General features: G+C 40.5%; 1 protein-coding gene across 12 annotated transcripts in view; it reads right to left on the bottom strand.

Annotated features, from left to right (window-relative positions):
* ABI1 (abl interactor 1) overlaps positions 1-15,652 on the bottom strand; it is a 348,244-nt gene that overhangs the window by 120,566 nt on the left and 212,026 nt on the right. The window lies entirely within an intron of this gene.

Here is a 15,652-nt window from a genome sequence, read left to right as displayed (position 1 = left end):
AAGTTTAGTTAAATGTACTACGGCATCTGAAATAAATGAATTAGCTAACTTAAGGAATTTAAGTTTGTGTGTGATGTCATCTAGTGTGGATGATTGAAGTGTCTCTTCCAGAGACTCAAACCAAAATGCTGCTGCAGCCGTGACAGGCGCAATACATGCAAGAGGTTGCAATATAAACCCTTGTTGAACAAACATTTTCTTAAGGTAACCCTCTAATTTTTTATCCATTGGATCTGAAAAAGCACAGCTATCCTCCACTGGGATAGTGGTACGCTTAGCTAAAGTAGAAACTGCTCCCTCCACCTTAGGGACCATTTGCCATAAGTCCCGTGTGGCGGCGTCTATTGGAAACATTTTTCTGAATATAGGAGGGGGTGAGAAAGGCACACCGGGTCTATCCCACTCCTTAGTAACAATGTCAGTAAGTCTCTTAAGTATAGGAAAAACGTCAGTACTCGTCGGTACCGCAAAATATTTATCCAACCTACACATTTTTTCTGGGATTGCAACTGTGTTACAATCATTCAGAGCCGCTAATACCCCCCCTAGTAACACACGGAGGTTCTCAAGCTTAAATTTAAAATTTGAAATGTCTGAGTCCAGTTTATTTGGATCAGAACCGTCACCCACAGAATGAAGCTCTCCGTCTTCACGTTCTGCAAACTGTGACGCAGTATCAGACATGGCCCTTGCATTATCAGCGCACTCTGTTCTCATCCCAGAGTGATCACGTTTACCTCTTAGTTCTGGTAGTTTAGCCAAAACTTCAGTCATAACAGTAGCCATATCTTGTAATGTGATTTGTAATGGCCGCCCAGATGCACTCGGCGCTACAATATCACGCACCTCCTGAGCGGGAGATGCAGGTACTGACACGTGAGGCGAGTTAGTCGGCATAACTCTCCCCTCGTTGTTTGGTGAAATATGTTCAATTTGTACAGATTGACTATTTTTTAAAGTAGCATCAATACATTTAGTACATAAATTTCTATTGGGCTCCACTTTGGCATTAACACATATAGCACAGAGATATTCCTCTGAATCAGACATGTTTAACACACTAGCAAATAAACAGCAACTTGGAAATACTTTTCAAAGTAATTTACAAATAATATGAAAACGAACTGTGCCTTTAAGAAGCACAGAAAATATTATAACAGATAAAATAATTAAGTTATAGCATCAATCTTTGTCAGAATATACAGTTTTAGCAAAGGATTGTTCCCCTCAGCAAATGATAACTAACCCAGGCAGCAGAAAAAAATACACAAATAAACGTTTTTTATATCACAGTCAATTCAATCAGCACAGCTCTGCTGTAATGATTACTTCCCTCAAAAAAAGACTCTTGAGATCCCTGAACTCTGTAGAGATGAACCGGATCATGCAGGAAGAAAATGAACCTCTGACTGAGTTTTTCTGATGCATAGTAAAAGCGCCAAAAATGGCCCCTCCCCCACACACATAACAGTGAGAGGGATCAGTGAACTGCTCTAATTTAAATCAAAACTATTGCCAAGTGGAAAAAAAGTGCCCAAAACATTTTTTCACCCAGTACCTCAGAGAAAAAAAAACGTTTTTACATGCCAGCAAAAAAACGTTTTACCTCAATAATTAATTGTCATTTAAAACCTATTGCAAGTCCCTGCAAAATAGGTTAAGTCTATGTATACAGTTTAAAAGCCAGAGAAGTACCATTTCCCAGAAAACTGAAGTGTAAAATATACATACATGACAGCCTGATATCAGCTACATCTACTGCATTCAAGGCTGAGTTTACATTATAACGGTATGGCAGGATTTTCTCATCAATTCCATGTCAGAAAATAATAAACTGCTACATACCTCTTTGCAGATTAATCTGCCTGCTGTCCCCTGATCTGAAGTTTACCTCTCCTCAGATGGCCGAGAAACAGCAATATGATCTTAACTACTCCGGCTAAAATCATAGAAAAACTCAGGTAGATTCTTCTTCAAATTCTACCAGAGAAGGAATAACACACTCCGGTGCTATTATAAAATAACAAACTTTTGATTGAAGATATAAAAACTAAATATATCACCATAGTCCTCTCACACATCCTATCTAGTCTTTGGGTGCAAGAGAATGACTGGAGGTGACGTAGAGGGGAGGAGCTATATAGCAACTCTGCTGGGTGAATCCTCTTGCACTTCCTGTAGGGGAGCAGTTAATATCCCACAAGTAATGATGACCCGTGGACTGATCACACTTAACAGAAGAAATAAATGTTAGATATAAAGATATATTCAAAGCAAAAATTAGCCTAAGAATAATTTGTAGATTTATTTTTACAATTATATTAGTTGTGTATTGAATATTGAAGACACAAGTGTAAAAGTTTAGTTTCTATAAAGTAATGGGTGCAGTCATGGTTAAACAAAGCCCCCCCTTAACTATATTTCCTGCTGACGACAATTGGTGATAGATATAAAAACAGCAATAACAACACTGTGCAAACAAGGTTCTGTAGAAGACCCGTTAGTTACTGTAACATTCCTATGTTCCAAACAACCTTGTTGGCACAATCTTTTAAACTTCACCGGTCCCTAATTGTCCTCAGCTGGAGGGATAGAGAAGGTAAAAACGTATAGGGACACTGAAGAGAAAATTTTACTTTCATTATTCAGATACAGCATGCTGTTTTAAAGGACTTTCCTATTTACTTTCATTATACATCCATGAGTATACGTATACAAGTCTGTGGCTAGCTGATGGCCGTCATATGATACAGGAGGGGCCAGCAAATCGGGGGGGAAAGCATTTGTCAGAAAATAAATGTAGTCTACTGCTTATTTTAAATTTAGAGTAAGCGCTATTACATTGTATATTTATTATGCACATGCAATTCTACTGTATTTAATGGGGGGGGGGGTTACATTAAAACTGATAGGACCCATTATTTTAGAGAGATAAATTATAGAAAAAAGGGATAAAATCATTTAGGTATTGCAATTTTTTTAGCTACCCATAACATTTTATATTACAATCTCATACTGTTTGATATCCCTTTAAATTATCCACAAAGTTATAGCATGATTTAACATAAATGTATATAATATTATATATACACAGTCACACACCCCCTTTACAGCCATCTGGCTCATAGATTTTAAACAAATTTGCCAAGCCCTGCCTATTCAACAGGAAATGTTGAACTGATTCTTCAAAGGGCACATCAGTGGAAAATTAAAGTGACCCAGGTCAGATGTGCTATCCTGAGAAAATGGGAGAGCAGACAGTGTGAGGGAAAGACACAGAGTAAGCAAAAGGGCATCTGTCTGACTGTGACAGAAAAGCTGAAAGAGGAAAGACAGATGTTTATTAAAGGGTTCTGTAAAGCTATGTGAAAACTTTACTGAATATGTGAATTCATTACATAATTATTTCAATCTCTTTGTGATTAAATTAGCAGAAGAAAACATGCAAAAATAGAAAGCATATGTATCACTCACAGCCAAGCAGGACTAAAAACCCATCCAAACAGACGCTTATTCCATCCTTTAAAAAGCTCTAATATTTAACCTTTAGCTTTTGCCAGCAAAGCAGTTATAAAACCCTTTACTGACATATCTATAAAGAATAAGCAACAATCACTAGGATCCACCCTTAAAATTCTCAGCATAGAAAACATGGGGGGAAAAAAAGTACGAAGGGGTATATTTACTCCTCTGAGTCCTCAAAATGGCAATGGTTCTTTTTCATGTCTCAAACAAAGTGGGTTAAAGGGGCGTGAAACAAAGATTTTGATATTTGCATCATTAAAGGGACAGTCAAGTCCAAAAAAAACTTTCATGATTTAAATAGGGCATGCAATTTTAAACAATTTCCCAATTTACTTTTATCACCAATTTTGCTTTGTTCTCTTGGTATTCTTAGTTGAAAGCTAAAACTAGGAGGTTCATATGCTAATTTCTTAGACCTTGAAGACTGCCTCTAATCTGAATACATTTTGACCACTAGAGGGCATTAGTTCACATGTTTCATATAGATAACATTGAGCTCATGCATGTAAAGTGACCTAGGACTGAGCACTGATTGGCTAAACTGCATTTCTGTCAAAAGAACTGAAATAAGGGGACAGTCAGCAGAAGCTTAGATACAAGGTAATTACAGAGGTAAAAAGTATATTAATATAACTGTTGGTTGTGCAAAACTGGGGAATGGGTAATAAAGGGATTATCTTTCTTTTTAAACAACAAAAATTCTGGTGTTGACTGTCCCTTTAAAGGGACACTGAACCCAATTTTTTTTATTTCGTGATTCAGAAAGAGCATGCAATTTTAAGCAACTTTCCAATTTACTCCTATCATCAATTTTTCTTCGTTCACTTGCTATCTTTATTTGAAAAAGGCATCTAAGCTTCTTTTTTGTTTCAGAACTCTGACCAGCACTTTTTTTTATTGGTGGATGAATTTATCCACCAATCAGCAAGAATAACCCAGGTTGTTCACCAAAAATAGGCCGGCATCTAAACTTAAATTCTTGCATTTCAAATAAAGATACCAAGATTGCATGCTCTATCTGAATCACGAAAGAAAAAAAATTGGGTTCAGTGATTGATTTTATATATATATATATATCACTCTTATTTAAAGGGACACTAAACCAAAAATTTTTCTTTTGCGATTCAGATAGAGCATGCAATTAAAGCAACTTTCTAATTTCCACCTATTAACAAATTTTCTTCCTTCTCTTGCTATCTTTATTTAAAAATACGGAATGTGATGCACAGGAGCTGAGCCATTTTTGGTTAAGAAACTGGGTAATGGTTGCTTATTGCTGGCTAAATGTAAGCCACCAATAAGCAAGCGCTATCCATGGTGCTGAACCTAAAATGGGCTGGCAGCTAAGATTTACATTCCTGCGTTTTAAATAAAGATAGCAAGAGAATGAAGAAAAAATAAGAGTAAGTTAGAAAGGTACTTAAAACTTCATGCTCTATCTGAATCATGAATTCACAATGAAAAATGTGTGTTTAATATCCCTTTAATTTTATTAAAAACATATATAAAATGCCTTTATTTTGAGGTTATAAAAAAGGAGAGAAGCATATCTATTTCAGTTTATGTCTCTTTTAACCAAGTGAGCTGTGAGAGTTTTTCACAGCCAATGACTGATACACTAGGGGTCGACCGATAATCGGTGTTGCCGATATCTCTAATTTCTAACATTATCGGCCCCAAACTCACCGATATGCCCGATATCACGCTCACTGAATTTACTCTTGCGGATGGAATTTGAGAAGCCACGCTGCCGCACCACGTCATGACGTCTAACTCCACCCCCACAAACCCCGCAGGCGGAGCTCACAGTGCAGCGGTAGAGGACTAGAGGTAAGACATTTACTGTAGTACCTCTGCAGTCTGCAGGCCCGGCCACGCAATGTATGATAAGGGAAAAGCAGTTCAGCTGATGTGTTGTACAAGCCGGGTTAGTTACCATCTAAGTCTGTGACAATTCATTTTTCTAAGCCTGTGTAAGTGCTGTCGTCTGCAGTAGTGCATTAACGCATTTGGGCAAATATATCACTGCCTAGTTTGGGGCTCTCACTCCCTGTGGACCGGAGTGTATTACTTCCCAGTGGGTACTATATATCTGGTCTGTACTGTCATATTGTCATACATTTAGAGGTACACAGGGTACTATAAATTTGCTCTGTACTGTGATATCGGCATATACTTGGCATAAAGGGGTACAGGGAACTATAAGCCTGCTCTGTAGTGTGATATGGGCATTTACTTGGCATAAAGAGGTACAGGGAGCTATAAATCTTGTATGTAGTGTGATATGGGCTTACACTTGGCATAAAGTGGTACAGGATACTATTAAAACTTGGTCTGTAGTGTGATATGGACATATATTTGGTATAAAGGGGTACAGGGAGCTATAAACCTGCTCTGTAGTGTGATATGGGCATATATTTGCTATAAATGGATACAGGACACTATAAATCTGGTCTGTAGTGTGTTATGGGGATATACTTCCCATGTATAATAAATACATTATTTACATTACTTCTGCTTTATTCTATTTATATACAACGCTACTAGTAATTATTTATATTTATTTCTCAGCGGCTTTCTTTAGTCTTATATAGTTTTTTGGCATTGCTGCAAATTCAACTTTGATTCCTGAAACATGTAATCTGCTATATGAATGAAGTCACAGTTGATGCCAATTTACAAAATTGGCATCAACTGTGACCTCATAGTCTCACATTAAAGAGACACTCAATTACATGCTCTAGGGCAGGGGTATCAAACTCAATGTATCTTGGGGCCACTGGCCAAGAGTCCAGCACTCATGGGGGCCGCTTGAACTGAGTAAGTGCTAGATATACTAGGAACTGGAAGGGACATTTCCCAAGTAGTAGTGCATGGTGGGAGTTGTAGCCCACAACGGACATACACAGTTGTCTATATTTATCTTGTGAGTGCCAAGTGAAGTGATCATTCTGGATCTGTATGACAACGTAAAAAGTGATATTTATCCAAACAGTGAATGGTGGGAGTCTACACTGGTCTATTGTCTTAAATTTATCTTTTGAGTGCCTATATAGAATATCAACTAGTTACACCTCTAAGAACCCTAAAAAAAAAAACAGAATTTATGTTTACCTGATAAATTTCTTTCTCCTACGGTGTATCCGGTCCACGGCTTCATCCTTACTTGTGGGATATTCTCAATCCCTACAGGAAGTGGCAAAGAGAGCACACAGCAGAGCTGTCCATATAGCTCCCCTCAGGCTCCGCCCCCCCAGTCATTCGACCGACGGTTAGGAGAAAAAAGAGAACCATAGGGTGCAGTGGTGACTGTAGTTTACAAAAATAAATTTAAACCTGACCAAATGCCAGGGTGGGCGGTGGACCGGATACACTGTAGGAGAAAGAAATTTATCAGGTAAACAAATTCTGTTTTCTCCTATATTGGTGTATCCGGTCCACGGCTTCATCCTTACTTGTGGGAACCAATACCAAAGCTTTAGGACACGGATGAAGGGAGGGAACAAGTCATATAACCTAAACGGAAGGCACCACTGCTTGTAAATCCTTTCTCCCAAAAATAGCCTCAGAAGAAGCAAAAGTATCAAATTTGTAAAATTTGGCAAATGCATGCAGTGAAGACCAAGTCGCTGCCTTACAGATCTGCTCAACAGAAGCCTCATTCTTGAAAGCCCATGTGGAAGCCACAGCTCTAGTAGAGTGAGCTGTAATTCGTTCAGGAGGCTGCCTTCCAGCAGTCTCATAAGCCAACCGGATGATGCTTTTCAGCCAGAAAGACAGAGAGGTCGCAGTCGCCTTTTGGCCTCTCCTCTTGCCAGAATAGACGACAAACAAGGACGATGTTTGTCTGAAGTCTTTAGTTGCTTTTAGATAAAACTTCAAAGCACGAACCACATCAAGATTGTGTAACAGACGTTCCTTGTTAGAAACTGGATTAGGACACAGAGAAGGAACAACTATTTCCTGGTTAATATTCTTATTGGAAACCACTTTTGGAAGAAAACCAGGTTTGGTACGTAAAACGACCTTATCTGTATGAAACACCAGATAGGGTGAATTACACTGCAAAGCAGACAATTCAGAAACTCTTCTAGCAGAAGAAATAGCTACCAAAAACAAAACTTTCCAAGATAGTAACTTAATATCTATGGAATGTAGAGGTTCAAACGGAACCCCTTGAAGAACTGAAAGAACTAAATTTAGACTACATGGAGGAGCCACAGGTCTGTAGACAGGCTTGATTCTGACTAAAGCCTGTACAAACGCCTGAACATCTGGCACGGCTGCCAGACGCTTGTGTAACAAAACAGACAGAGCAGATATCTGTCCTTTTAAGGAACTAGCTGACAGACCTTTCTCCAATCCTTCTTGGAGAAAAGATAGTAATCTTGGAATCCTAATCTTACTCCATGAGTAACCCTTGGATTCGCACCAGCAAAGATATTTCCGCCATATTTTATGGTAAATTTTCCTCGTGACAGGCTTTCTAGCCTGGATCAGAGTATCTATAACCGATTCCGAAAACCCACGCTTAGCTAGAATCAAGCGTTCAATCTCCAAGCAGTCAGTTGCAGAGAAAATAGGTTTGGATGGTCAAATGGACCTTGGATTAGAAGGTCCTGCCTCAAAGGTAGCATCCATGGTGGAACCGATGACATATTCACCAGGTCTGCATACCAAGTCCTGCGTGGCCACGCAGGAGCTATCAGAATTACCGAACCCTTCTCCTGTTTGATCCTGGCTACTAGCCGTGGGAGAAGAGGAAACGGTGGAAAGTCATAAGCTAGATTGACCAAGGCGCCATTAAAGACCAAGGCGCCACTAAGGCATCTACCAATGTCGCCTTGGGATCCCTGGACCCGTAACATGGAACTTTGGAGTTCTGACGTGACGCCATCAGATCCAGATCTGGAAGGCCCCATAGTTGAGTTAACTGGGCAAAAACCTCCGGGTGAAGTTCCCACTCCCCCGGATGGAAAGTCTGACGACTCAGATAATCCGCTTCCCAGTTGTCCACTCCTGGGATGTGAATTGCTGATAGATGGCAGGAGTGATCCTCTGCCCATTTGATGATCTTGGATACCTCCCTCATCGCCAGGGAACTCTTTGTTCCCCCCTGATGATTGATGTACGCTACAGTCATGTTGTCCGGCTGAAATCTGATGAATTTGGCCTCCGCTAGTTGAGGCCATGCCTGGAGCGCATTGAATATCGCTCTCAATTCCAAAATGTTTATCGGGAGAAGAGATTCTTCCCGAGACCATAGACCCTGAGCTTTCAGGGACTCCCAGACCGCACCCCAGCCTAAGAGGCTGGCGTCGGTCGTGACAATGATCCACTCCGGTCTGCGGAAACTCATTCCCTGAGACAGGTGATCCTGAGACAACCACCAGAGGAGTGAGTCCCTGGTTTTCTGGTCCATTTGTATCTGGGGAGACAAATCTGCATAATCCCCATTCCACTGTCTGAGCATGCACAATTGCAGTGGTCTTAAATGAATTCGAGCAAAGGGAACCACGTCCATTGCCGCAACCATTAGTCCTATTACCTCCATGCACTGAGCTACGGAGGGTTGAGGAATGGCATGAAGAACTCGACAAGTGTTCAACAGTTTTAACTTCCTGACCTCCGTCAGAAAGATCTTCATTTCTACCGAGTCTATTATTGTTCCCTTGTGAACGGGGACAGAGAACTCTTTTCTATGTTCACCTTCCACCCGTGAGACCTTAGAAAGGCTAGAACAATGTCCGTATGAGCCTTTGCTTTGTGAAAGGACGACGCTTGTATTAAGATGTCGTCTAGGTAAGGTGCTACTGCAATGCCCCTTGGTCTTAGCACCGCTAGAAGGGACCCTAACACCTTTGTGAAAATTCTGGGAGCAGTGGCCAATCCGAAGGGAAGAGCCACGAACTGGTAATGCTTGTCCAGAAAGGCGAACCTCAGGAACTGATGGTGATCTTTGTGGATAGGAATATGCAGGTACGCATCCTTTAAGTCCACGGTAGTCATATATTGACCCTCCTGGATCATTGGTAAAATTGTCCGAATGGTTTCCATTTTGAATGATGGAACTCTGAGGAATTTGTTTAGGATTTTTAAATCCAGGATTGGCCTGAAAGTTCCTTCCTTTTTGGGAACTACAAACAGGTTTGAAAAAAAACCCAGTCCTTGTTCTGCTGTTGGAACTGGGTGTATCACTCCCATTTTTAGAAGGTCTTCTACGCAACGTAAGAATACCTGTCTCTTTATCTGGTCTAAAGATAAGCGAGACATGTGGAACCTTCCCTTTGGAGGAAAGTCCTTGAATTCTAGAAGATACCCCTGAGAGACAATTTCTAGTGCCCAGGGGTCCGGAACATCTCTTGCCCAAGCCTGAGCAAAGAGAGAAAGTCTGCCCCCTACTAGATCCGGTCCCGGATCGGGGGCTACCCCTTCATGCTGTCTTGGTAGCAGCAGCAGGCTTCTTGGCCTGTTTACCCTTGTTCCAGCCTTGCAATGGTTTCCATGCTGGTTTGGGCTGGGATGCGTTACCCTCTTGCCTAGTGGCTGTAGAGGTAGAAGCAGGTCCGTTCCTGAAATTGCAAAAGGAACGAAAATTAGACTTATTTTTAGCTTTGAAAGGTCTATCCTGTGGAAGGGCATGGCCCTTTCCCCCAGTGATATCTGAAATAATTTCTTTCAACTCTGGCCCGAATAGGGTCTTACCCTTGAAAGGAATATTAAGCAATTTTGTTTTTGACGACACATCCGCCGACCAAGATTTTAGCCAAAGCGCTCTGCGCGCCACGATTGCGAAACCAGAATTTTTTGCCGCTAATTTAGCTAACTGAAAAGCGGCATCTGTAATGAAAGAATTAGCCAACTTCAGGGTGTGAATTCTGTCCATGACTTCATCATAAGAAGTCTCCTTCTGGAGCGAGTTTTCTAGTTCCTCAAACCAAAAAGCCGCTGCAGTGGTTACAGGAATAATGCAAGAAATTGGTTGAAGAAGAAAACCTTGTTGAACAAAAATTTTCTTACGTAAACCTTCTAATTTTTTATCCATAGGATCTTTGAAAGCGCAACTGTCTTCTATTGGTATAGTCGTGCGCTTAGCTAGTGTTGAAACTGCCCCCTCTACCTTAGGGACCGTCTGCCACGCGTCCCTTCTAGGGTCAACGATTGGGAACATTTTCTTAAATATAGGAGGGGGAACAAAAGGTACACCTGGCTTCTCCCACTCCCTAGTCACGATATCCGCCACCCTCTTAGGTATCGGAAACGCATCAGTGTGTACTGGGACCTCTAAGAATGTGTCCATTTTACACAATATTTCTGGGACCACCAAAGGGTCACAATCATCCAGTGTAGCTAGGACCTCCTTAAGCAGGGCGCGGAGGTGTTCTAACAAATTTCAATGCTATGGTATCTGGCTCTGCCTGCTGAGAAACTTTTCCTGTGTCAGAAATTTCTCCCTCAGACAGGCCCTCCCTCACCGCCAAGTCAGATTGATGTGAGGGCACTACAGATAAATTATCCTCTGCGTCTGCTTGCTCATTTTCTGTATTTAAAACTGAGCAATCACGCTTCCTTGGAAAAGCTGGCAGTTTGGATAAAAATGCTGCGAGAGAATTATCCATTACTGCTGCTAACTGTTGCAAAGTAATAGCAATTGGTGCGCTAGATGTACTGGGCATCGCTTGCGCGGGCATAGCTGGTGCTGACACAGAAGGAGAGGATAGCGGGCTATCCTCACTACCTTCAGCTAAAGAATCATCTTGGGCTACATCTTTAAGCGTGACTGTACGGTCCTTAAGCTGTTTGGACACTATGGCACACTTCACACATAAATTTAATGGGGGAACCGCCTTGGCCTTTAAACATACAGAACATAGGCTATCTGAAGGGTCAGACATGTTTGACAGACTTAGACAGAACTTCAATGCAATAAAAATTAATTTTGACAAAAACGTTACTGTGTCTTTAAATAATAAAAGTGCACACTTTATTACTTAAACATCAAAAAACCATCAAATAAACACCCGATTTTAATGAAATTTTCACCACAGTGTCTTAATGCTTTGAAAAGATTGCACACAAATTTTCAGACCAATTAACCCTTTAATGCCCAAACCGGAGCTAAGAACAGCAGTTAACCGGTTAAAAACACTACAGTACAATGCCACAGCCTCTACTGTGGCTTTTACCTTCCTTAGGGATTATTTAAGTAGGAAATAAGCCTCTCTGAAGTCCTTTCTGATGTCTCTGGACTCCCCACGTGAAGCTGCATGAACTGTCTAGTCAAAACAACTGCGCAATTGAGGCGCGAAAATGTGGCCTCCTCCCTCTTCATTCCAGAGTGGTGGGGCCTTTTAGACTAGATTAGGTGTCCAATTAAGTGCCAGGCGCAATATTAAACCCCATAAGTGTTTCAAAAGTCTCAAAAAACACCTTATTCATACTAAAACATGCTAAAAAGCAATCGATTAAGCCCACAATAGTGTCAACCAGCATAGAGCCCTTAATATAAGCCATCATTTTATACAGAGTCTGAGAAAAATGGCTTACCTATCCCTGAGGGGATTTCTGACAGTCTTCTAGCATTACTTGGTCTTGCTAGAAAAATGACTGATCATACCTGAAGCAGTTAAGCCTGCAAACTGTTCCCCCCAACTGAAGTTCTCTGGTATTCAACAGTCCTGCGTGGGAACAGCAATGGATTTTAGTTACTGGTGCTAAAATCATATTCCTCTCAGCAGAAATCTTCATCACTTTCTGCTTCAGAGTAAATAGTACAAGCCGGCACTATTTTAAAATAACAAACTCTTGATAGAAGAAATAAAAAACTACAACTAACACCACATACTCTTTACCACCCCCGTGGAGATGCTACTAGTTAGAGCGGCAAAGAGAATGACTGGGGGGGCGGAGCCTGAGGGGAGCTATATGGACAGCTCTGCTGTGTGCTCTCTTTGCCACTTCCTGTAGGGATTGAGAATATCCCACAAGTAAGGATGAAGCCGTGGACCGGATACACCAATGTAGGAGAAATTGACAACCCAAATTAATAGTTAACCTTAAAAGGGAGGGCCACATGAAACTATCTTTGGGGCCGCATATGGCCCCAGGGCCTGTACTTTGAGACTACTGCTCTAGGGAAGTCCAGTTCATTAGAGCATGCAACTTTTGCATTACTGACTAGACAACTATGGGTAAACTAGTTTAAAGCAACACTGACTGCATAGCAGGCACAAGCTAATGAGTTCTGTATTCATGCAGGCACTTTATTTTTCACAGTTGTTTGCTTTTAAAGTTTTAATGTTTAAAATTGTAATAAACATGCTCAGTTTATACCATATTTATGTATAAATTGTGTTGATTTTTCAGATTTGAAATGTACAGAATATCGGCCCCTGATATCGGTTATCAGATATATCCCTAGGATACACACATATTTCAGTTATTAGCTGAGGTTAACCCCTTAAGGACCAGGTACTTCAGACAAAAGCTTCCCCAAAAGACCAGAGCATTTTTGCCATCTCTACATATAAACAGAATTAAAGCGGGTTACAGGGAGGGGGGTGCTGGGACTTATGTTGTTTGGGGGCTGATGGTGGTTACAGGCAGTGCTTATTGGGTGTGTTACAGTGGGAGCTGATGGGACTTATGTAGGTTACACAGGGGGTGCTATTGTGGGTTACAGTGGAAGTTGATGGCGCTGTGGCTGATGCGGGTTACAGGGAGGGGGGTGCGCTGGGACTTATGTTGTATGTTGGTTACAGAGGGGGGCTTATGGGGGTTACAGAGGGTGCTGGGTTACAGTGGGAGCTGATGGGGCTTATTTAGGTTAGAGGGAGGCGACGTGAAAGTCGCAATTTTTTTCCCCCATATCGCCCAGTCCTAGTAGCTTGTAGTGTTAATTTTAGCTTTAGTGTAGAGATTACCCTTCTACCTGACACATCCCACCCCCTGATCCCTCTCAAACAGCTCTCTTCCGACCCCCCCCCCCGTAGCCTAAAGGTCACCCCCATCTTAAGTACTGGCAGAAAGTCTGCCAGTATAAAAAGTTTTTTTTGGTGTGTTTTTTTTTTAATTATAAATTTACTGCAGGGTAGTATCCCCCCTAACCTCCCTGATCCCCCCCCCCCACCACAAACAGCTCTCTAACTCATAGATATATATATATATATATATATATATACTCTTTTTTCTGTAGTGTAGCTGCCCCCCAATACCCAAAACCCCCTCCCCGATCCCTTTTCCTCAAAAAATATCCCACATATGATCCCCCTCACTGCTCCTCCCCAATCACGCAGCTAGAGGGTTTTTTTCCCCTGTAGCGTGGCGTAGCGTAGCGGTCCCGCCCACTCTACTTCGGGAACTCTGCAACCGTATTTCATGCATGCAGAAATCTTGCAATCTTGCAATTTTGAGCAAGATCGCGGCAGAGAGAATCCCATGACTGCAGCGGCGTACAGGGTATGTCGCTGGTCCTTAAGGGCATAACAACCAGCGTCATACAGGGTACGGCGCTAGTCGTTAAATTTATCTTTTTTATTATTGGATTATTAAACCTTAAAGTGATATGAAACCAATTTTTTTTTTCTTTCATGATTCAGATAGAGCATGCCATTTTAAGAAACTTTCTAATATTTTTTTTAAGTTAACTCCTAAGCATACATTCCTGTTTCAAATAAAGATACCAAGAGAACGAAGATAAAATAGGCTTTAGCACTAACCTAAGCACCTCCATCTGCTCACTGCACAGCTCAGTTTTGCAATGAGGTGACTTTTCCACGTCTAAGCCAATATCCATGCTAGACGACGGCACAATGAAAGCGCAAGCACAGCTATTGGCTAAGAGGTAGACACTAAAACATTACACTTATTTTGCAAATATTTAAACAGCAGATGAAACTTTAAAAAAAATATATCTACGTGTTATTCTCAGACTAATCTTTTCTTTGAATGCATCATTCTATCTAGCAATTGTTTAGTGTATAATGTCCCTTTAAACCAAAGAAAGCGTATCATCTGAGACAATGGTCTCTCCCTCTAAGTATTACAAATCACTGTGAAGCAGGCAATGGTTTACAGCTATATGTAATTAAGTATGTAGTGAGGATTATAAAAATAAACATCATTACAAGATAGATATACAGTTTGTTTTTTTTTTGGGGGGGGGGGATTATCTTCATAGCTTCCTACATCAGAAGCGGGGGGGAATCATTCAAGTACTTATTTCTCAATTATAATGCATACTTAAATATTGTTCTTATTTAATTAAATACTGTATTTTAATTCAAATACAACACTGCACAAACTTGGTGTAACATTTATTGAAAGATACATTTTGGCAGATTTATCAGAGATTTATGGATATGTTACAGAATGTAATCCTTTCTAGATTTTATGCAATCTGTTTGTGTAACCAAATTCTTCTACACAATCTGAATGTCTAGTACTAACTTCTAAAATGACAGTGAAGCGTTGCTAGGAGACTGCTGCAATAGCGGTTTTATATGGGTGGCTGTGCAGTATTTGTGCACTAAAGCTCTAAATGATCAGAGATATTACATTTAATGAAAAGTGCAGCAGATAAAAAAAAAAAAAAAAAAGGTATAAATCAAAGCATATAAATATAAATCCATAAAACTAATGTCCAAGATTTGAAACTCATGCACAGATCATCTTAAAAAGCCCATGCAAACTGTTGTGGTCTGTAAAGACATCACAGCTGAGAGTTGAAGGAGGAATTAGTACAACACTGCTCTTGTATTCCTCAGAAGCAAGACATATAGGGGAACAAAATGTATATTTCCATGCCTTGAGTGAAAAGTATGAATGTCTCTGAACTGTTTACATATATCACTTTCCAGCTTTCTATATAAATGTATGCTTATGTAAAAATATAATATTTATAAAATATTTAAAATGTTTGGTAGTTTTCTTAGCACAAGTACATTTTATTTAAATCTTAAGTTGATCGTGCTTTGTCCCATTCTCCTTAATGTGACCCAATACAAAATATGTAACCCAGGATTTCCAAATGCTGCAAATTGCCTAAACCATTACATCTGCAGCATCTGCAGGATACGGAATTAAGCCTTTTCTAAGTGTTTGTGGGACAAGCACAGTTTAGCATTGG

The sequence above is a fragment of the Bombina bombina genome, chromosome 5, assembly GCF_027579735.1.
Source record: "Bombina bombina isolate aBomBom1 chromosome 5, aBomBom1.pri, whole genome shotgun sequence".
In the NCBI taxonomy this organism is placed as follows: domain Eukaryota; kingdom Metazoa; phylum Chordata; class Amphibia; order Anura; family Bombinatoridae; genus Bombina; species Bombina bombina.
Note: the sequence above shows the minus strand (reverse complement) of the source record. Positions and strands in the feature narration are given on the sequence as shown.